The sequence below is a fragment of the Tachyglossus aculeatus genome, chromosome 22, assembly GCF_015852505.1.
Source record: "Tachyglossus aculeatus isolate mTacAcu1 chromosome 22, mTacAcu1.pri, whole genome shotgun sequence".
Taxonomy (NCBI): Eukaryota; Metazoa; Chordata; class Mammalia; order Monotremata; family Tachyglossidae; genus Tachyglossus; species Tachyglossus aculeatus.
In genome coordinates this window covers 29,969,802-29,993,842 of record NC_052087.1, presented here as the reverse complement: position 1 = coordinate 29,993,842, position 24,041 = coordinate 29,969,802, and the positions used below count along the sequence as shown (strand labels likewise).

The 24,041-nt window shown below is 44.9% G+C and overlaps 1 protein-coding gene across 6 annotated transcripts in view; it reads left to right on the top strand.

Moving 5' to 3' along the window:
• Positions 1–24,041, top strand: part of CELF1 (CUGBP Elav-like family member 1) — a 69,998-nt gene that overhangs the window by 18,814 nt on the left and 27,143 nt on the right. For 5 of the 6 annotated variants that reach the window (XM_038765112.1, XM_038765108.1, XM_038765113.1 and 2 more), the window contains exon 2: positions 20,551–20,593. The gene's annotated coding sequence lies outside the window, so the exon portion shown is untranslated. Of the gene's footprint in view, positions 1–8,279; positions 8,384–20,550; positions 20,594–24,041 lie in introns of those variants that run through there. The other variant, XM_038765110.1, reaches the window with a different exon arrangement.

Sequence of the window (24,041 nt, the reverse complement as noted above, 5' to 3'; positions counted from 1 at the left end):
CACCTGATTCCAGCACTACAAATTCTTTTTTTATAATGCTTCTGGCTCAGTGCAGCACCCCCCTTGAGTGCCCCAATAAGCCGAAGAGATCATAGAAATGAGAAAGCAAAAATAACTATCTTATCCGGCGTCGACGGGTAGCCATTGTGACTGATTCCCTTCAGTGCATTCCCACGTGGGCTGTGTCCATTCTCTCCATCGGGACTGCATAAAAAGAACTCCCTCCGGTATCTTTTGTCTTGTTTGGCATTTGACCCGTAGAGAGAGGGAGATCTATGTTAGGAAAAGATTTCCCCCCCTTCAGCCCGAGTTTCTGTCTCTCAGCCTTTTCCGTAAACTCAGTGTTCTTTGTGCCTTCTCCTCCTCCATAGGCTTCCACCTTCTGCAGACTTGATTCTGTTATGTCATCTCTGAAGTTGCAGAATTTATAAAAGAAGTTCGAACGTTTCGAAGTTAGAATTCCCAGAATAATGTCGCCCACACGGCACATATGCCACATTTTGGGCTTACGAGTTAGGCTTCTAAATCCGCACTCCTCTCTACAGCAGTGTGGTGACACGTTGCCATGAGAACCTGAGCTGCTTTTCCTGACTCTTTTTTTTTTTAAAAAAATTCAGCCTTAATTGTTTAAGTAACAGAAGAGGTTTTTCGTTTTTCATCATCCCTTAGATCAAGGCCAGCTCTAACTCTTGTACCTGAAATGCTTTTTACAAATTGAGGCTTAAGGCCATAGCCGCTCTCAGGTATCAAGTCTCTTGCTGGCAGGATGGGGAGGCTCTTTGTTTGCAGGCCTGTTATCGTTCTCCTTCTTTCCAATCTGTGATGCCCCAGTTTTTGCCGACTCTCCTCTCTGGTTACCGTTCCAGCTTCGCAGCATAATCGAAGCGGGGAACTGCTCTTAACCCTTTCCCTGCTGGGCGGCCTCTAAGCAGAGGATTATCTTCAAAATCCTTAAGGTACCTTCTGAAACAGTGGCATAACGGGGGCAAACTTCCAGTCCGTGGCACTGTTCATCGGGCTCGTCCGGGCAACTTCACCGGAAGCCCTTATTTCTTCTGTTTAACCGTGGAAATTTTAGTTTATAATCTTGAATTATCAGTTGTTTCCGTATTTGCCTCTTTTTTTATAATTTGAACTTCTACCTCTAGATTCATTCATTCAATCGTATTTATCATCCTAGGCTCTGTGCCTAGGGCCAACAAAACTGCCTGCATAAGTGCCTCCTCCCCTTCCACTAGGATTGATTTGTAGCTCCAGCCTGCAGGCCCCACTTCTCTCAGTCCACCATTTATTTCATTTAGTCGTTCGTTCAGTCATATTTCTGGAGCGCTTACTGTGTGCAGAGCACTGTACTAAGTGCTTGGAAAGTACAATTCAGCGACAGATAGACAATCCCTACCCAACAGCGGGCTCCCAGTCTAGAAGCGGGGAGACAGCCGGCAAAACAAGTAGACAGGCATGAATAAAAATAGATAGAATTATAGATATATTCATTCATTTCATTCATTCAATCGTATTTATTGAGCGCTTACTGTGTGCAGAGCACTGTACTTTCTTTCTCTCAATCCCCAAGGTGTCTACTATGGTGTGGCGTGCCTTAGAAGCCCAATAAGTAATTTTGACAAAACTGTGCTTACGTTCATTCAATTGTATTTATTCATTCATTCAATCATATTTATTGAGCGCTTACTGTATGCAGAGCACTGTATAAGTGCTTGGGAAGTACAAGTCGGCAACATATAGAGACGGTCCCTACCCAACAGCCGGCTCAATGGCGGAGGTCCAACCCCATGAACTTGAGGACTTCCTAAGCCATATTCTTTCAATTCATTCCTTCAGTCATATTTATTAAGCGTTTACAGTGTGCAGACCACTGTACAAAGTGCTTGGGAAAGTATAATATAATAATAAAGAGTGACAGTCGTGGCCCACAACAAGCTCACAGTCTAGAAGAGGGGAGACAGACATCAATACAAATAAATAAAATTACAGATAAATAAGTGCTGTGGGGCTGGGAGGAGTTTGGGGGAAGCACTTGTGTTTGCCCCAGAGAAGAAGCGGATGTTCCTCTGTAACATCACATCATTCCGCTGATATCATTTAAGCAAATCTCAGGACATTCAAACTAATTCCAGTTCAGTTTGACCGGGAATCTGCAAAGGTTAATTTTTCTTCTAATTTTGATAGAGAAGTAGCGTGGCTCAGTGGAGAGAGCACGGGCTTTGGAGTCAGTGGTCATGGGTTCAAATTCCGGCTTCCCCAGTAGTCAGCTGGGTGACTTGGGGCAAGTCACTTAGCTTCTCCGTGCCTGTTACCTCATCTGTAAAATGGGGATTGACCGTGAGCCCCCCGTGGGACAACCTGATCACCTTGTAACCTCCCCAGCTCTTAGAACAGTGTTTTGCATGTAGTAAGTGCTTAATAAATGCTGTCATTATTATTATATTATTATCAAGCTGGTTTATTTCTTCCTGATTGAGATGTTACCCCATCTCCCCGAACCTCTCCAAGCACCTTTGCTGTCTCAAATCAAAAAGTGCAAACACTGTAAAGGTTGTCTGACCATTTTAAATTTGGGAATTGGGCTAAGCAGATCAAATCCCAAGAACCACTGTGGCCTAGTGGCTAGAGCACTGATCTGGGAGTCAAAAGGACCTAAGGTCTAATTCCAGCTCCGCCACTTGTCTGCCTTCTGCCTTTGGGCAAGCCACTTCAATTCTCTGGGCCTCAGTTACCTCGGCTGCAAATTGGGGTTTCAAACTGTGAGCCCTGTGTGGGACATGGACCGTAGCCGACCTGATTAGCTTGGATCAACACTTAGTACATGGCCCATAGTGAGCACATAATAAATACCGTGTTTTTTTCAAACAATAACACACAAAAAACCCCTCTTTAGACTACCATTCATTCATTCATTTGTATTTATTGAGCGCTTACTGTGTGCTGACCACTGTACTAAGCGCATTTTCTCCCGCAGAAGAGCCACCAGCACCTGCTTTCCTACCTGAGGGAAAGGCATCCTCAGGAATGCCTGAGGATTCCCTCTCCAGGGCCTGTTTTCCTCTGTATAATGCTTTAACTTCTGGATTCACTTTCTCTGGAAAAGTTGTAAAAAAAACAGTGTTTGAAAACCCCTTTGGGATTCAGCGTTTTCATATCATTACTGGTTTTTTTTTTTTTTTTTTGCAATATTTCCTTCTTCCACATCCCTGTCTTCCCCCACTTAAATTGTGAGCCCCTTGTCGGGCAAGGGTGGTGTCTAAACTGTTGTTTATTTGCACAGAGAAGCAGCGTGGCTCGGTGGAAAGAGCCCGGGCTTTGGAGTCAAAGGTCATGGGTTCGAATCCCGGGCTCCGCCACATGTCTGCTGTGTGACCTTGGGCAAGGCACTTAACTTCTCTGAGCCTCAGTCACCTCATCTGTCAAATGGGGATTAAGACTGTGAGCCCCACGTGGGACAACCTTGTATCCCCCAGCGCTTAGAACAGTGCTTTGCTCATAGTAAGTGCTTAACAAATGCCATTATTATTATTATTATTATTATTATTATTATTTCCTCATCATGTAGTCCAAGTGCTTAATAAATGCCATGATCAACATCATCAAATGGTCATAATGTCTTTCGTTTTGAAGACAAAATGAGAGTCTTAAATCGTCTGGCTGTATTGTGTTGGAATTCCCACGTCCAACATCTGTATATTGTAATAGCAATATGATTCTTCTAGACTGTGAGCCCACTGTTGGGTAGGGACCGTCTCTGTATGTTGCCAGCTTGTACTTCCCAAGCGCTTAGTACAGTGCCCTGCACACAGTAAGCGCTCAATAAATAGGATTGAATGACTGAATTATTTAAAGTCGTTGGAATCAAAGCAGTAAAAGCAGCGTGGTCTAGTGGAAATCAATCAATCGTATTTATTGAGCACTTACTGTGTGCAGAGCACTGTACTAAGCGCTTGGGAAGCACAAGTTGGCAACATATACAGTCCCCATCCAACAGTGGGCTCACAGTCTAGAAGGGGGAGACAGAGAACAAAACCAAACAGATTAACAAAATAAAATAAATAGAATAGATATGTACAAGTAAAATAAATATGTAGAAGCCACGGGCCTGGGAGTCGGGGGCCCTGGGTTCTAATTCTGCCCCTTCCGCTTGCCTCCCGTGTGACCCTGGGCAAGTCATTTCACTTCTCTGTGCCCCAGTTACATCATCTGTAGAATGGGGATTAAGAGTGTGAGCCCCATGTCGGGCAGAGACTGTGTCCAACCCAGTGATCTTGTATCTGCCCTAGCTTGGCTCAGTGGAAAGAGCCCGGGCTTTGGAGTCAGAGGTCATGGGTTCAAATCCCGGCTCCACCACTTGTCAGCTGGGTGACTTTGGGCAAGTCACTTAACTTCTCTGTGCCTCGGTTACCTCATCTGGAAAATGGGGATTGTCTGTGAGCCCCATGTGGGACAACTTGATTACCTTGTATCTACCGTAGCGCTTAGAACAGTGCTTTGCACATAGTAAGCGCTTAATAAATGCCATCATTATTATTATTAGTAGTAGTAGTAATGTTGTGGCTACAGATACCATTAAAAAATAATGGAAGAAAGGGCAGTTCGTGAAATGGGATTGTAACACCATTCCTGGTGCACATTCCAGGGCACAGGAAAACCCAGGGCGGCTGTAACTCCGCAATTGTCCTAAAGCAGCGTGGCTCAGCGGAAAGAGCCCGGACTTCGGAGTCAGAGGTCAGGGGTTCAAATCCCAGCTCTGCCCATTGTCAGCTGTGTGACTTTGGGTAAGTCACTTAACTTCTCTGGGCCTCAGTTACCTCATCTGTAAAATGGGGGTTAAGACTGTGAGCCCCCCGTGGGACAACCTGATCACCTTGTAACCTCCCCAAGTGCTTAGAACAGTGGTTTGCACACAGTAAGCGCTTAATAAATGCCATTATTATTATTACCCCCTCGGGGTGTGGACTTGGAACCGATGCCTCACTTCAGGGCGAGGGCAGGAGGAGACAGATATGCTTCCTTCTCACCCAGCCCCTGGCTCCCTGTGGCGGTCAGCACTAGAAATCTCTACAAAGTGTGCAGTTGTGTGCCTAATAGTAATTAGTTTGACCTATAAACTTTTTGCCAAATGTAGCAAAATATCCTGCCGAAGGTCAGACTTTTGCTTTTTCAGAGTTTTAAGAGGAGGGAAGGAGGATTAATCATTCCAGGGAGTTACTTCGTTCATTCAATCGTATTTATTGGGCGCTTACGGTGTGAAGAGCACTGGACTGGGCACTTGGGAAGTCCAAGTTCATTCATTCATTCAGTCGTATTTATTGAGCGCTTACCGTGTGCAGAGCCCTGTACTAAGCGCTTGGGAAGCCCAAGTTGGCAGCATCTAGAGACGGTCCCTACCCAACAGCGGGCTCACGGTCTAGAAGGGGGAGACAGACAACAAAACAAAACATTCCTTTATTCATTCAATCTTATTTATTGAGTGCTTATGCAAGAGAAATATAAAGTTTTTATTCAATGTCTTACATATTCCGAATAAACATGTTCTGCACACAGTAAGCGTTCAATAAATTTGATTGAATGAATGAATATATACCATATTCACCAATTCATTCAATCGTATTTATTGAGCGCTTACCGTGTGCAGAGCACTGTACTAAGCGCTTGGGAAGCCCAAGTTGGCAACATCTAGAGACGCTTCCTACCCAACAGCGGGCTCACAGTCTAGAAGGGGGAGACAGACAACAAAACAAAACATTCCTTCATTCATTCAATCTTATTTATTGAGCGCTTATACAAGAGAAATAAAAAGTTTTTATTCAGTGTCTTACATATTCCGAATAAACATGTTCTGCACACAGTAAGCGTTCAGTAAATTCGATTGAATGAATGAATATATACCATATTCACCAATTCATTCAATCGTATTTATTGAGCGCGTACCGTGTGCAGAGCACTGTACTAAGCGCTTGGGAAGTACAAGTCGGCAACATCTAGAGACGGTCCCTACCCAGCAGCGGGCGCACAGTCTAGCAGGGGGAGACAGAAAACAAAACATTCCTTCATTCATTCAATCGTATTTATTGAGCACTTATACAAGAGAAATATTAAGTTTTTATTCAATATCTTACATATTCCGAATAAACATGTTCTGCACACAGTAAGCGCTCAATAAATTCGATTGAATGAATGAATATATACCATATTCACCAATTCATTCAATCATATTTATTGAGCGCTTACTGTGTGCAGAGCCCTGTACTAAGCTCTTGGGAAGCCCAAGTTGGCAGCATCTAGAGACGGTCCCTACCCAACAGTGGGCTCACAGTCTACAAGGGGGAGATAGACAACAAAACAAAACATATTAACAAAATAAAATAAATAGAATAAATATGTACAAATAAAATAGAGTAATAAATGCGTACAAACATATATACATATATACAGGTGCTGTGGGGAGGGGAAGGAGGTAAGGCCTTGGGGGATGGGGAGAGGGAGGAGGGCAGAAAGAGAGGGGACAAATAACCAGAAACAGCTGGAACTGCTGGTCTCACCGATTATTTACCAGTAAAACAGAGTTCCCAGATGAAATACCTTTTCTTTTCACCCCTTTGTGTATTTCCTTTCCTTGTCCATTAAATCCACATCTTCCAATTACACTCAGACATTTAATATTTTAAAATTAGATCCGTTATGAAGCTTCACATGTAACAAATATTTCTGAAAATTCCATGTGAAAAATGTTAAAATGCCTCCCGTTATCTAAATTTAATATTTAGACTTCGATGTTTTCTCTAAACAGCTTACATACTGCACACTGTATTGTTGCTAGTGTAATAATAATAATAATGGCATTTATTAAGCACTTACTATGTGTAAAGCATTGTTCTAAGCGCTGGGGAGATTCAGTCATTCAGTCGTATTTATTGAGCGCTTACTGCGTGCAGAGCACTGTATTAAGCACTTGGGAAGTACAAGTTGGCAACATATCGAGACGTCCCTGCCCAACAATGGGCTCACAGTCTAGAAGGAGATTACAAGGTGATCAGGTTGTCCCACGTGGGGCTCACAGTCTTAATCCCCATTTTACAGATGAGGGAACTGAGGCACAGAGAAGTTGTGACTTGCCCAAAGTCGCACAGCTGACAAGTGGTGAAGTCGGAATTTGAACCCATGACCTCTGACTCCAAAGCCCATGCTCTTTCCACTGAGCCACACTGCTTCTCCTAAAAGGTGTGATGTGTTGTTAATCTCAAAAGCAGGTGTTGGGCTTCAGTGTGCAGGAACTATTTTATAGGTTTAAATTTTCACCTGAAGGTAATTCCGGTGGCTTCCTAGAGAGGTAATTTTGCCATCTATTTCGTGAACTTTGAGGTTTTGAATCACCGCCCCAGAAATCCTATACAGCATCATTTCACACAGCCATAAAGGTCAGTGACCTGTTGCGGCCAAACGGTTTTTCCTGTTTGTTATAGACCACAGTTCAAGTACCGGGTGTGATTTAAGCCTTTCCTCGGGCTTAAACAAAAAAACAAACAGAAAATGTCCTGAACAGAATCCAAGCAAGCAATAAAAGCCGGTGGCTGTTTTTTCCATTATTAACACATGCTAGGAAGGAAGCTTTTGTTTAACCAGAAATGCATCTTGGTTTACAACAGTCAAGAAATTGAAAAACATCTTTTAGAGAAGCCCTTATTTAAAAGGTAGCCCATTGAACACTGGTAACACGAATTATTTTTTTAAATGGCATAAATGAGGGGGACTTAGAAAGCAGCCCGTGAAGATCAGGGCCCAGGTCTGAGAGGCCACGCTCAGAAAATGCCGATTTTTCCTGGTGCATTAAATTCCAGAAGCGAAGCGATGAACCCGCTCCTCATCCCTGCCGAGTTGATGAGTGGGAATCACATCCAATAAGTTGTTCATAATGCTCCTTTCACCGAAATGGGATGCCAGGCCTTATTTAAGGCTTTGTTCATATACCTTTTTTTTTTTTCCCCTCGTTTCTGTTTCTCATCCCGAGCAGTCTGACGGAGAATGTGTGCGCGCGCGCGCGTGCTTGCGTGCGTGTGTGGCTTTCAGCGATGGCCCCTTTTCAGCAACCATGTATGGGTAAAGCTGTTGAGCCCCCTGCTCCTCCCTCTCCGCGAGAGCTGAGCAGAATCTGTTCTGCTGAAGCTGCTGTTCCACTTTCTGCTTTCTATATTTGTCCAGCCGCCGCAGCGGGAACGGCCCGCTAGCTAGGCCGTGCGGTTGGACCCGTGCACCGGCCCCCGGCATTTGCCGCCCAGCCTGTCAGAGCCGAGGCTTGCCGTCTGTGTCCTTGCGTGCGTCCGTCTGTCTGTCTGTGTGCCTGTCTGTGGAGGACTGGTTTCCCCGAGTGGAAGAGGTGATCTGTTGAGTATTTCCGCGTCTTGTCCATTGCGAGCCGTAGGAACCGTGTTGCGGAAGCCGGGAGGGGAGAGGAGCCCCGTGACGGTCTGGCAAACCGAGCGGGGAGCAGGTTCTCCGGGCAGTTGTAAGGCGATGCTGCCGAACCTTTGGATGTGGGGCCAGAAGCCAAGAAGTGGTCCTTGGACCCCTCGTTTTAAAAAAAAAAAAAAATTCACGTCAAGGGTAGGTCTGGAGCTGCTGTTCCTGCTAGTATGGGCTCGCAAGGGGCAACACCCTCCTAACAGGAGGTGCCGCGATTGTACCTGGCATAGGGTGAGTGAGGGCAGAGCTGATAACCGCAGCTGATGCCGAGAAATGGGCTTTATGAAATGCCGTATTAGGAAGGACTCTTAAGTTCTCATTTTACACCGTCTGCATGCATGTCGAGGGCTTGCTTCACGGTGCTGCTGTTATCCTTTCCTACTGACTCTTGTGTAGCATTTACCTTGGACTTGGAAATTTCTTCCAAGTGCCCTCTAAAGAGGTGCCGTATGTTAGCCCATCACCCCCCTTTCTTTGTTTCAGCTTCGAATCATCCCCACTGGGAAAGCGAGTTTCAGAAAAATGGCTTGACATACCTGTTATCCCAGGGAATCTGGGGCACATGCTGGTACGATTTGTCCGGTTCCGTGGTCAGAAAAATCACCACCCCGCCCCACCGCTCACCTCCTGTTTTTTTGCGGGGCGTTTTGTTGTTGTTTCCAGAGGCTTTCTAATTAAAGGAAGGTACAATGGGACTTTCACTTTCAGTAGATTGTTTTTGTATAGCCTTTGAGGTTTGCTTCTTTGTATTAGCGCCCTTCAGTTTTTCTGGGTGTCCTTATAGGTGCCGTTGAAAACAAAACCTGCTGGTTGGTGGTTCTGTGAACTAGCTGTAATTGTGTGCCTTTCTGAAAACCGTAGCATTGCCGTAGTGGGCTTTGCAACGCCCTTTTGAGCCGTACTGCTAGTCTTTTACGATACGTATCCCACATTTGGCCATTTTTTTTATTTATATATGCACCCCCCTGTTTTTTTTAAAGATTCGTGGCGAGAATCTTTGAAAAGTCATTCCAAAATTATTCTGCAAACTGCTGCGGATGGAAGATTGTGCCTCATCTTCCTCATCTGACGCTTTCCCATCCGCTCCAATCGGTTGTATTTATTGGGCAATTACTGGAGGGGAGGCCCGGGAGATTATATCAGGTCTTCGTAGATTCAAAACTAATGTTTGAATTTGAATTGAAATTAAAAATCACAGCGTACAGTTCGGCATACCGGCAGTCAGTGGCAGAATTTCCTATTTGTCAGGTGGCCTATATGTAGACTAACCCTGTTTTCATTAAGCTGGCACATAACTGGCTTTTTATAAACAGTGCTGGGCAGTTTTAGGAAAATATACAAATATCTCTGACTTGGAAGGCTCATGGCTAAAGCGATCTGCATACTTTCCACAGACCCCCAGCTGTTCTGCTGAAATGCTTGGACTTCAAGTCATGCATGCTCAGGTCAGTTTCTAAAGCATTCTAGGATTTAAAATATGGACATCCAATATTCTGGGGGGTTTAACCTCAAACTCCCGCCCCGTTTGGCTCCCTACATTAGGAAGCAGCATGGCCTAGTGGAATGAGCATGGGCCTGGGGATCAGAGGACCTGTTCTATTCCCAGCTCCGCCACATGTTTGCTTTGTGGCCTCGGGCAAGTCACTTAACTTCTCTGTGCTTCAGTTACCTCATCTGTAAAATGGGAATTAAGATCGTGAGCCCTGTGTGGGCCAGGGATTGTGTTCAACCCAATTATCTTGTATCCACCCCAGCTGTTAGTACAGTGCCGGCACATAGGAAGTGCTTAACAGATGCCAATTTAAAAGAAAATACATTGAGGGGTATACAGATTTGGAGTGATGGCCCTGTTGTCCTAGTTTTTAAAAAAACTGATCTCAGTGGTCTGAGTTGTAAAATGAAGAATGGTGTCGTTTCTACGGCTCTCTGGTATTTCATTTTAGAGACAATGAAAATCCTAAGGTGTAGTCTATTGGGTGATTGATTTGGGTTTCTCACTATTTGTTTGAATTTGGTCTTTTAAAAAAATTATCTTTTGGTGAGAGTGGTAATATTATGAATATATCATTTCTTATGAATAGTGATGCTGATTGCACTGGGTTAGATAGGAGATAATCATTATAGTATTTGTTCAGGGCTTACTATGTGTGTAAAGCACTGGTCAAAGTGCTGGGGTAGATACAAGATAACCAAGTTGGACACAGTCCCTGCCCCACATGGAACTCACAGTCTAAGCTCATTCAATCAAATGTATTGAGCGCTTACTGTGTGCAGAGCACTGCACTAAGCGCTTGAAGGAGGTGGCTAGTGAACCCCCATTTTACAGATGAGGTAGCTGAGGCACAGAGAAGTTAAGTAACTTGCCCAAAGTCACACGGACAAGTGGCAGAGCCAAGATTAGAACCCAGGTCCCCCGACACTCAGGCCCAGGCTCTTCCCACTAGACCATACTGCTTTTTATCATCAGATTGGGCATAGTCCATATCATTTGCAGGGCTTACAGTCTAAGGAGGAGGGAGGCCTTTTATCCTCAGTTTACAGGTGAGGAAACCGAGGCAGAGAGAAGTTAAGCGAGTGCCCAGAGTTACATAGCTTGCGAGTGGCAGAGCCGAGACCAGAAGGTGGGCTTCCCGGCTTTCATCATCATCAATCGTATTTATTGAGCGCTTACTGTGTGCAGAGCACTGTACTAAGCGCTTTCAATCCCAGGCCTTTTCCACAGAGCCACTAGTGGCTTCAGGATCATCATTTGTAAGTGTAGCCAACTCCCTGATTATCTGTGGTGAAGGGGAGGGAGAGTGTGAATGAATGAAGTCCTTAAAAGAGTCCAGAAAAGTCCATTTAGCTGTTGAATTCAAATCTCTTCTCAGTCAAATAGTTACGGACTTTTTCTGCATTCACTCACTGACGGAGGAGGAGCGTGATGCTTGGGTAATCTGACGACCGGATTCCAAGAACCTGGTTAAATGAGAGAAGTAACTGCAGAAGAGGGAGAGAAAGATGAATTTAGAAAGTAATATTATAATTTTCGGATAAATACCGAATTGGGTTTTGACCGTCTTTGTGAGAAGTTAACTGGCTTCAAAGAAAAATCGGAATTCATTCCCCCGATCTCTGTCTCTCTCTAAAAAGACCTTTTCTCCCCTCCACTAAAGAAAAAGAATTCAAAGCCCTGATGGACTGAGGAGCACATTAACTTTTGAATGTGATTTGGAATTATTTAAAAGGAAGCCCAGCTCTGCCGCTTGTCTGCCATGTGACCTCGGGCAGGTCACTTCACTTCTCTCAGTTACCTCATCTCTGAAATGGGAGTTAATACTGTGAGCCCCATGTGGGACGGGGACTGCCCAACGTGATCAGCTTGTGTCTACACCAGTGTTTAGTGCAGTGCCTGGCGCCTGGTATTAGAGGGAGCACGCAACTGGGCCTCTAAACATGAAGATCGTTGTTTTAAATGGGTGATTTGAGTGGTGAAAAGGTTGCAAGCACATTTTTGGAAATTTAGGTGGAAGTGTTTCAGATAAAGGTATAGCTTGAGGTGACTGATTGCTTTTTAGGGAGCCAATCTGACTTCAGGGTGAATGTCCTCTTGGCACACCAAGCTAAATGTCTGCACGACACAGATGGCAGGGCTGTCATCTAATGTCTCCCAACTGAAAGGGGCTAATCGCTGTTTCTGGTCTCACAGAAGGACCAAGTAATGTCAACCTGGACCTATCTCCTGAAAAGTCCATACCAACAGTCCTGCCGTGAGCACCCCTGTGTTTGGTTGCCTGCTCGAGGGTGGTGATGGGGCAAATAATAATAATAATAATAATGACGGTATTTGGTAAGCGCTTACTATGTGCAAAGCACTGATCTGAGCGCTGGAGGGATACAATAATAATAATAGCATTTATTAAGCGCTTACTGTGTGCAAAGCACTGGTGGTTGTCCCAGGTGGGGCTCACAGCCTTCATCCCCATTTTACAGATGAGGGAACTGAGGCCCAGAGAAGTGAAGTGACTTGCCCAAAGTCACACAGCTGACAACTGACGGAGTCGGGATTTGAACCCATGACCTCCGACTCCAAAGCCCGTGCTCTTTCCACTGAGCCACGCTGCTTCTCTGTAGGATTCTTAGCAGTCTGTGGAGAAAAGGGGTCAGAGAGCTAAGCTCTTCTGGAAGGGTGTTCTGCGCTGAGAGATTGTCTGCATTTTGAAGAGGTAGGTAGCCTATGTGATAGAGCCCAAATGGCAGACGTGGCTGTTGTCCTCCATGCATAGAAGCCCCTTGCGGGCCCACCATGACCTCCATGCCTCAGTAGTCCTCCGTAAAGACAGCCTGCCCACACCCTCCTGAAAGCAAAGCCATGGCCGGCCATCCAGCGTTGCATCAGAGCCCGGTCCTATGCTGAGGGTGAACCAGGCTCCAGAGTTTATAATAATAATAATAATAATGGCATTTGTTAAGCGCTTACTATGTGCAAAGCACTGTTCTTAGCGCTGGGAAGGATACAAGGTGATCAGGTTGTCCCACCTGGGGCTCACAGTCTTCATCCTCATTTTACAGGTGAGGTAACTGAGACACCGAGAAGGGAAGGGACTTGCCCAAAGTCACGCAGCTGACAGGTGGCGGAGCCAGGATTTGAACCCATGCTCCCAAACCCATGCTCTTTCCACTGAGCCACGGAAAGCTCTGCGAAAGGTAGCGGTGGTGGGGGAGCGGGAGGCGAAAGAGTTAATAGGCAGGGCCTTTTCATTTAAAATCGGAACCCATGCAGCGAAGTCATCCCGCAAGTGGGAGCGTGAAACCATATTGCAAGTGGGAACGGAGCTTTGCTCATCTGGGAATCGAGAAGAAGAGAACACCCTGTGAGGGAGCTTTAACATCAGAACCCCCTCGTCTTTCCTGTTCTTCTTGGCACGAAGACTTTCACAAAAGAGTTCAACCTCAGAAAGATGTTCCACTTGATCCGGTTTTGAAGCTGCTTTGATTCCTACTGAAACACCATTCCGATAACTGTATTTATAGAAGTTGTTTTGACATGGGATCTCACTCTGTCTCCTTGCCTGCCTTACCGGAATACGGCTAATGTTGCCCTCTGCCTGGCAGGAAAGATTGATTGAAGAAAATGCTACGCAGAAATATGCATGCACTTGAGAAGTGATTGAAATTAGGCCAGCCGCACCCTTGCCGGTCCAAGCTGCATGAGTGTCAACTGAAATTACTACAGAAATGTAGGAAGGCAGAATATAATTGCCCAAATTCAACGTCGGCCCCTTCTGGGATGCTAGAATCTGTGGTCCTGTCCTGTCCGTGCATTCGAGACTGTGAGCCCGCTGTTGGGGTAGGGACCGTCTCTGTATGTTGCCAACTTGTAATTCCCAAGCGCTTAGTACAGTGCTGTGCACACAGTAAGCACGATTGAATGAATGAATGCATTAAAGTTCCAGGCAGTGTGAAAAGGAGGAAAAGCAAGGCTCGTTTGAGGTGAGAGGTTGAATTGGTACTTTCAAATCTGAACCCATAAGAGATACAATCTGAACATTTTGGAATTAACACGTCCCACACTTTAGAATTTGCGGGAGGCAGAAGGGTTTACGAATGCGAATGAAATGGAGCAGGAACAGGTGACCAAAATCCCTTGGGGGAGTCTCAAAATCCCCTGGGGAATGAGAGAAGCTAGCTACAGTGGCAGCACCAATTGGAGAAATTGCTGAAGAGCAGAGACAGGTTGTCAGAAAAGTAGAAAACAGCAATCCCTTCACCTCCATTGTTCCTCTTCCCTTTTCTCCTTAGTGACTGGTGGTTCATAAGATTGAAGGGGGCCTGGAAAGATGATTTGATTAGGCTCCCATTGAGAAAAGATGGCCCTCTTAACTATTCTTAAAGAGTTCCACAGTTATACATCAGCCTTCGCTGGTAGCGTCTACTAGGGTATCACCTCAGTCAAACTTTTCCCTGTCTCCAACCAGAGTCTCTCATTCTTCAATTTACGACCATTTTCCCACACGTGAACCTAGGTGGACATCACCCTCTCAAGCTTTTTGAGCAGAATAATAATAATGATGGCATTTATTAAGCGCTTACTATGTGCAAAGCACTGTTCTAAGCTCTCGGGAGGTTACAAGGTGATCAGGTAGTCCCACTTGGGGCTTAATCCCCATTTTACAGATGAGGTAAGAGGCCCAGAGAAGTTAAGTGACTTGCCCGAGCCGGGATTTGAACCCATGAACTCTGACTCCAAAGCCAGTGAGCCACGCTGCTTCTCCAGAAATTCTCATCCCACGCTCAGGTTATGTACCTCACCTGCTCTCTCTTTTTAAGACTGTTCTTTCCTTTTAAAAATGAGTAAGTCGAGCTTACAAGGCCCTATTTTAAAACCTCGACAATGATTAAGGCCTCTAAAAGGAGTTTAGTCACATTGGGCTTATGTGGGCCCACCATATGGCGCAGCAGGGGTGAACTGGAGAAGTGGGTTGAAATAAAAATGTAATTCAAGTTAGTGACTCACTGGATGAAATCAGCTGCTCAGCTCTGGCCTCATGACAGGCCAGTGGAATGGAAGAGGAGATATCTATAATTTGAGTCACTGGTGTGGGGCTGTCCAAGGAAAGGCTGTATTAGAGTATCACCGTCATGCAAATAATGGGGCAAATCCCCATTATTAAGAATAATGAATAATGGGGCTGCTGGAGTCTCTCTTCCCCACCGCGGGTTCCCACGGTGAATCTTGCCCTTTGCGAAAGTGGGGCTGCTCCAGTAGGGTTCCTGCTCATTCCCTTTACACAATCCTGCTACCTTTTCCTTTGCTGATTCTCGTTCGTTATTAGCTAGTTAAGCGCCAAGAGTGGCAGAGACCAGCTAAAAGTATTCAACACCTATTTGCGCAATTGGAGGTTTGTAATTGGAAAACTAGTGAGGTACCATATATATAACACAAACACACTCTCTCTGCCTCTCTGCATACATATATACACATACACATATATGTATGTGTGTATATATATATATACACATACATATATACACACATTTGTATGTGTGTGTGTATATATACACACATATATGTGTATGTGTATATATGTATGCAGAGAGGCAGAGAGAGAGAGAGTGTGTGTGTTATATGGTATATATATATATATATATATAGGGGCACAATTTGGAGTCTGTAGGTTTACTATACCTACCATATGTGAATTCCCATCTGTGCGTTTAATAACTGCTGCCGTGTTCAGGCTTCCTGCAGTGCCCATATGGCTTGCAAAGCTAGGACTGGGAAAGGATGAGTGTTGTGGGGGGGAGAGGACAAGGGGGGCATCTTAAAAAAACAGGAGGATGGGACAGTAGGAGCTGAGAAGGAAGCAGCCACATGCGGACCTGGCTGGAGCTTAGTTCTTCCCTTCCTCTTTTACAAATGCAAACATCCCATCTCTCATCTCTCCTCCTGACCTTGTCATTTCCTTGTGGCGTGAGGCTGAAGCTGAGGCAGTGGGAAAGAAATGGAGCGGGTGCAAGGGACTGAACCTCACCCAGCCTTCAATTGACTCAGTCACATTTCCTTATCCCCAGTTAGGGAGAAGGAAGAAATGCAGGGGTGTTTATTATCTGATGGTATCTAATGGTGATTCCCAGATTTTGGACAGCAGAATTGAAGCAGGGTCAGGGGAAGAAAAGAGAAAGAGATAGGGAGGGAGAATAAAAGAATGGGTTTGTTTCCCATTTTGCCTGTTGTATTGGTCATTCTTTTTCTGGAAGGCTGGAAAGAGAGCGTGTTTCGTTTGTTAGAGCAAGTTGTCACAGCAGAATTATTCAGGGCTTTTACGCAACTGTGTTAAGGTAGAGTAGAATGAGTTCAAAGGACAGCAAACCTTGTGAGAGAAACTGAAGAAATGGGCCCGTAAGGTACGGAACAGATCTTTGCCGATGACTGCCCGGTTTGGAGAATGATCCTTTTGTGGGAGACTGAGATCCGTTTGTAACATCCCCGTCTGGGTTCAAGGAGAGGGCAGGAATCATAATGACTCACTAATCTTCAAGAACATAAGCAGAGGCCTCTGGCCTTGAAAAGAGGATGGATTCAGTGGCAGTCGGGGGCACACCACCTCCGCGGGGGCAAGGGAGGCTTCTGTGCCCTTGGGATTGTCGGTTTTTCCAGTGGATGGACAAGCCGTAGCCAGCCAGAATTCCGGTCCCTTTAGTCTCTCCTCAGTTCCTGGCAGGCAGCTGGGCAAGATTCCCAAGGTGAGCTGAGCATCTCTCTCACTGGATTATGGAATGAGATTAGAAGCTCCTCTCCCCATAACGCAGTTCCAAAGTGTGTGAGCCTGGGGCTCCTTTTCCCGGTCGTGACTTCCAGAGCCTATGTTGGGATTCTTTGGGGCCTTGCTGGACTCTGGAACCAATTCTCCCCTCTTTCAGATGCTGAGACCAGCCAGGGGCTTCTTTCGGCTCCCTATACTCAAAGTTTGGCCCTATACTTAAAACGAAAAGTCGGTGGTAATAGGTTCCCAGAGCAATACGGTAGTAGTGGATTCCCACACCCCAAATAGAAATTGAATTGATCGAGATGAGTTAGCGATGAACTGAAACTGACTTCGTGCAGGCCTTTGGGTTTTTTTCTTTTTCCATCATCTTGACCGTAAGCTTCTTGGGCGCAGGAAACGGGTCTGCCAACTCGGTTATATTGTACTCTCCCAGTCGCTTAGTACAGTGCTCTGAACACAATAAACGCTCAGTAAATAGAGTTGATTTTTAATAATCCAAGTCATTCATTCAATCGTATTTATTGAGCGCTTACTGTGTGCACAGCACTGTACTAAGCGCTTGGGAAGTACAATTTGGCAATATATAGAGACGGTCCCTACCCAACAGTGGGCTCACAGTCTAGAAGTCAACCTAGGTCTAATTCGGTTGTGGGTTTTTTGCATAAGTGAAGAGAAACAAGTATTCTCAGTTCTGCCGTACACATTTTCAGGAGCCATCTTGGCTAGAAGGTGATTAGGGAATTAAATAATTTTCTGATAATGTGAGCCTGGTTGGGTGTGGCGTGCTATGTTGTAGAAGAAACGGCTTTGTGCACAGCTGCATGGTGTCAGGCTGGGTGATTACTACGGTGCAAGTTTTTCCTAACCAGAGGTTTTGCAAGAATGCAGTTCTCATTTTGGAGAACTGGATGTGCACTCCGTTCTTCCCAAATACATGTTTTAACTGCATATTTTGGACAGTCTCATTAGAGACTCAGGGAGCGTCTTCAAAGTGTGTGTCTCTCTGGACCGAACACTAGGTGAGGTCAAAAGAAACGGGGCTGCACTTGTCAGTCAAGGTGTACAAACTGTAACGCAGAATTCATCAGGAATGTAGCCCCTGCATTATAGGAGAACGGAATAATCACAGATCTAGGAACACAGAACACCAGAGAGGTCCTCTTTGCAATTGTTTTATCAAAATTTCTGTTAGAGGAATGGATTTCATCCAACTTTTCCTGGGCCCCTTAAATTAGCGTGACTCAGACATCTTTATCTTCACCCATGACCTCTCTTGTGGTCTCCTGCCCTCAATCTCATATTTCGTCATCCCTCTGAGACCTCTCCACTTGGGTTTCTCTCTGCCAAAGCTCATCCATCGTTCCCAATGGGAGACTTTGTCACCGTATCAATCATAGTGTAACAAAAATTGAACTCAACTCTCCTCCGAAGCCCGCTCCTCCTCCGCATTTTCCCATCATTGCCGTTTTCCCGGCCTGACATGATTGCAACCTTGGAGTTCTCTCGACTCCTCTCTTTCTCCCCTATCAGATCTATCACCAAGTGTTGCTGATGGTTTTTCATGAATCGGTCCATTCCTCTCCGGTCTCGTAGCCATGACCCTAATACCCAATACAAATTCAATAAATAATACAAGCCTTTCCTACCTAGCGGCTGGATTTCACAAGCAGCCCCTTGCTTTAGTCTCCGCTCAGTCCATCCGACCTGCATAAACACAAGTCATCTTTCTCAAACGTCGATCAGATCGTGTCGCTCCTTTCTTAGGTATCTTACAGTGACTTCCATGGTTTCTTTTAAAACAAAGCTCTTGGCCATCTATTTCAAAACTCTCCACCGGCCGACTCCCTTGTGCTTTCCTAGAGTGCCCTCCCCTAAGCTACTTTGTCTGAGCTTCATCGATTGATTGCTTGCAACAGTTCCCTTGCTACTTCTGTTTTCAAACCTGCTAAAAACTCACCTTCTGCCCTGCTACCCTGGTCACGCCATCTACCTTAGCCCCCCCCGGCCCCGGCTACTTATTAGGTGGTGTGCTCTTGAACAACCAGACCCTTGTCTTGGTCTCTCTCTTAATTCCCCTCACTACCTAAGTAATAATAATAATAATAATGATGGCATTTGTTAAGTGCTTGCAAAGCACTGTTCTAAGTGCGGGGGACGTTACAGGGTGATCAGGTTGTCCCACGAGGGGGCTCACAGTCTTAATCCCCATTTTACAGATGAGGGAACTGAGGCACAGAGAAGTTGTGACTTGCCCAAAGTCACACAGCTGACAATTGGTGGAGCCAGGATTTGAACCCATGACCTCTAACTCCCAAGCCCTGCTCTGTGCATAGTAAGTGCTCAGCTCAGATGGTAGCCCAGATGCATTCTTAAAAAACTTAAACCGGTGTTGATCCGTGTCTTTAGCAGCTCAGTTGGTTTAACCCGCTTTGCGATGTCATTTACGTTGTTAAAGCTCATCATAATTCTCTTGGTTGAATCATTCATTCAGTCGTATTCATTGAGCGCTTACTGTGTGCAGAGCACTGTACTGAGCGCTTGGGAAGAACAAGTTGGCAACATAGCCGACAGTAGGATTAGAAAGGTGTCTTCAGAAGTGAATCGTTGGCCCACGATTGACCCAGTCAGTGCTTGTCCATGCTTGGTAGTTTATCTCTCAGGATAGCACACTTGTAATTAAGTCCTCTGTAAATGCAGTGCAACTTTATAATAAACTCTTTCCAAAATGCGAGTGCCCCTTTGTATTTGGCAACACACTGTTGAATTTATACAGGGGTAGCATTCAACCAAAACATCCAAAAATCGATCCTCCGCATTCTGTTAAAAAGAGGTTTTCGCCATACTGATCTGGGCCTGAAATCTGCACGCCATTTAGGGAGCGTGTCCTGTTTCAGCGACTCCTGTGGTTTTCACAAAAGGCAGCCTGGGGACAGAGTTCCTGTTTCATTTCTGCTCTGGGACTGTCTTTGTCTTCAAAATTTCTCTTCTCACTTCCCAATCTTTGTCCTTGATAACCTTCACCAGTTTTCTGTCTTAGCCACTTTGACAAGTGAAGTCGTTGGAGGTGACGGCGGTGGTGTCCAAATTTCTGAGATTCTGGGAAACAAGGTTGGCGCTGATATGAAACCGAAAGATAAAGCTGAGTTTTTTTAATAGTATAGAGTAGGTTGGTGTAGTGGTTGTTCAGTTTTCTTTTGAACTAGACCACAGTCTACAGCTTTCTATGGTTTCTGTGGTTACCCACCCTGCTTGGGGCTGCCGAGATTCATCTGTGCAGCCCCTGCAGAAGTTCTTCTGTTTCTTCCTGTGATGACTTTCTGCCCCAGAAATAGGGAAGTTTGCATTGGGTGTCTAAAACAGCAGTCACCAGAAATACCCCAGTAATGAAACGGTCCTTAATCCCTAAGAGATTTCCTTTGTCTTTGTTCTTTTGGTTTCCCTTTTCCCAGTTCATCTCCTGTAGGTGATTCTAATATTGAGTAGGTGTGTGTTCATAAAACTGTATGTCCTAGCGATGTGTTTGCAAATTTCCAGCTCAAGGGATTGACTTGGAGTGCGGCCACGGCAACTTTTTTGAACCTTTGGGTGCCTATTTCCCATGCTACTTAGGGATTTTTCAAGTATTTTGAATTGTGCCTTAAAGGTATTGGGTTTGAAAGCACCTGGAAGAGAGAAAAAGCCTTGTTTTGTGGGGGGTGGGGTTGGTTTTTGGTTTTTTTACTTCAGGTAGTAAAAGATTTTTGTTCAAAAAGAGAGACGTTGCATGTGGAAACATGAAACACGTTTTGGTATTTTTTGAGTCACTGTGCATTTTTTTCCCTCTATTTTCTAGACTGAAGACTGAAATCCAGAGGAAGAGAGGTGTGTAACCGCAGGTAAGATCTGGAAACTGGATTTTTCACCGGTTTGTTATTGGGCTTCTGTTTAGGGCCTGATTAGGTAGAATTTTAGTTGTGTTCAGAAAAGGTTGTGTTGTTTTGTCATGTTTTGCTTTGTTGTCTGTCTCCCCCTTCTAGACTGTGAGCCCGTTGTTGGGTAGGGACCGTCTCTATATGTTGCCGACTTGTACTTCCCAAGCGCTTAGTATAGTGCTGTGCACACAGTAAGCGCTCAATAAATATGATTGAATGAATGAATGAAAAATGAGGATTCACTTTCAAAATCCTGTGACATTTTAAATCTGTTCTCCTAAATTCCGCCATCTTTGGTCCTTAGATGAAAAAAAAAAGTCCATACGCTGTAAAGCATACGCAGATGTCTCTGTTCCCAGATGAGCATGTGAAAATTTCAGGTTAATTATTTATTCTTTGAACATTTGAAAATTGTATTATGGAATGTAATAATTTCTTCTTAGCTTCAATTTAAAATAAGTGATATTAATGAAATTCTAAGCAAAATGCAAATATTGGCATCACTCTTGACTTCCTCATGCCCCCAGGCACTTCCATCTCTCCATCCCCTCTCTCTGCACTAGCTTAGCTCCCTGAAATAGGTGATTGGAATAGGGCAGGGGTGAAGTCCTGTAGCTGAGAGGCAGTTCTCCATCCTCTCTCCAGAGCATTCAGATTGGAGACAGAACAAGGTAGGTTAGCTAGCATCCCGGGAGAGGATTTCCTGGGCACTGCAACTTTACTTTCTACCCTGGGTGTGTATGAAATGTGGATTTGTAACCAGTCTCGGTGAGCTAATACATTTCTTATGAGTGAGTTGGCTGCCTGTCAGAAAAGGTTACCAGAAAAATTCAGTTTATTCCTGGAATGCTTTTCCAACTTCTGAGATTTTAAATAAAATTGACATGCTAAGAGTTCCCATTGTTGGGTAGGGACCGTCTCTATATGTTGCCAACTTGTACTTCCCAAACGCTTAGTACAGTGCTCTGCACGCAGTAAGCGCTCAATAAATATTATTGAATGAATGAATGGATATAGTAGTCCTTTAATGTAAAATGCTAATTATCACGGATAAAAATCTACAACAGTGATAGAGGCTGCTGAAAACGTAGTATGATGTTTAAAGTTTGTAGAAAGAAAAGAAAGGTGGATAAATGTCCCAACACAAGCACATGTAATTTTCCTTTTGGAATAAGACTTAGCTCAGCATAGTTAAACTGTTACTTCCCCAGGTGCTGAGTACAGTGCTCTGCACAAAGTAAGCATTCAGTAAATATTGATTGATTGGTTCACGAGAATGACTGACCTGTAGCTCGCAAACCATCTGCGACTCTTTGGCCAGCAAACGGTGGCTCATGATTTGCCAGCAAGCCTTTAAGGATGAGTAGACCAAGGAATCGGGAATCTTGGGCTTCTCCCCTAGTGCTTCTTTCCAATCCTGGGACTGTTGCTTTTTTAAGCCACTGACACCTTTGAGGTTTTAAAATAAAGGTCCATTGGAGTGGAGCGATATACTAGGAAAAGGACGTTCATCTTCAGGGAGAAAATGATGCCAATCCTGAACACACAGAGAGAAGAGTGGGTGTGCTTGAATTGGGGGCCGCGGGGGTTGTGTATGTGTGTTCATGTGTGTGTGCACACACTCAAAGACGGTCACTGGAGATCCCAACCTCTATTCCAGAAATAATACCCAGCCCCCAGAACATAATCTCAAATTTCAGAATTCCGTGTGTGATCCTGGTCAACAGGATCTTAGCGCTCAAAGGTTAAATTAAGCGCAGTGCTTGGGATTAAACCACACTACAGTAGAACACCGACTGACAATTTAACCAGCCTCAGCAAGACATGGGCATGCCTCTGCCTAGATCATAAGAAGAAAAGAGCGAGAATTGCTCTTGTTCATTCAGCTAACCGAGGTATGCCCATCCAAGAAAACACAGTGGGAAGATGACTGGCAGGGAAGAACTCCCCTCTTGTTGTTCAGCTAGACACCATTGCCTGGAAAAGTTCTCCAGAGAATTGTCAGTTTGTAGAGCCCATGGAGCGTAAGTCAGCGAGGTAAGCTAAAAAAAAAAAAGAAGACAAGGCCAAGTTCTGTCTATGGTCAGTTATCTCCCCTGTGGTGGGGCAGCAGCTGGGGCTGCTCATATGTGTGAAGATGCTGCAGATATATTCCCACGTGTGAGCCCTGGAAGTGAGGCCCATTCACATCCGATTGCTGCAGGTTTCGTGGTTTAGCCTAAGTTGGACTGGTCTTGGACAGAGTCCAAAAATCCTGGCCTGTGCCTGGCCCCTCTGCACAGAGCCTGCCAACATATGTGCCCAGTGACGTGGCCTTGAGGGACTTCCTTTCGGGTTGTTTAGTTGGCAGCAGATTGTTGGCCGACTGAGAGGAGTCTTCCTCGGCTCGGCTGACAGGTGCAGTTCTCTGCGGTTTTGTGTAGCCGAAGGTTTCTGCAGTTTGGATAGGGTTCTCTTGGGCCAACTGACGTAGGTTTGGATGCCGTAACTCAATCTTCTGTAATTTCCATGGGGTAAAATGCTGGGGCGACAGTTCCAACTCTGAGCTGATGGCGTGGCAGGTAACACTCAGTCAGTTGGGTTTATTGAGTGCTTACTGGGTGCAGAGCACTGTACTAAACACTAGGGAGAATAAAGTATAACAGTCAACAGCTACGTTCCCTGCCCACAGTGAGCTTACAATCTAAAGTCTACAGTCTCACTCAGTAAGACAGAAGGCACCAGCGTAAAAAGAGGATGTTTCCTCTACCAGGGGCCCAGAAGCCCTCTTGCGCAGTCCTAAAAACTCTTCCAACTCCCTCTCTGGAAAGTCAAGAAGGCAGCAGCTTGTTCTAACTCTTGTGGAGTTGAAAAGGGGAATTTTCGGAGGGCTTCTAATGAAAAATGGTGGATGAATTTGACATCATTCGAATGGCAATAGTCCTGATATCTATTATTTTAGAAGTCATAAGCCCTTCATTCATTCATTCATTCAGTCGTATTTATTGAGCGCTGACTGTGTGCAGAGCACTGTAGTAAGCGCTTGGGAAGTACAAGTCGGCAACATATAGAGACGGTCCCTACCCAACAGCGGGCTCACAGTCTGGAAGGGGGAGACAGAGAACACAACAGAACATATTAACAAAATAAAATAAATAGAATAAATATGTACAAGTAAAATAAATAAGTAGAGTAATAAACATGTACAAACATTTATACATATATACAGGTGCTGTGGGGAGGGGAAGGAGGGGGCTCAGTCTGGGAAGGCCTTTTAAGAAATAACAGCTCTTTTCTCTTTAAAATACCTACCTACCAATAACCTTGGGGAAAAAAACTTATATCCATGTAGCAGTTTGGCAGCTATACTTGGAAGTCTCAATCTTTCCCCAATATTCTTAAGTCCGTTTGCATTATAAAGTCAGTCATTTCA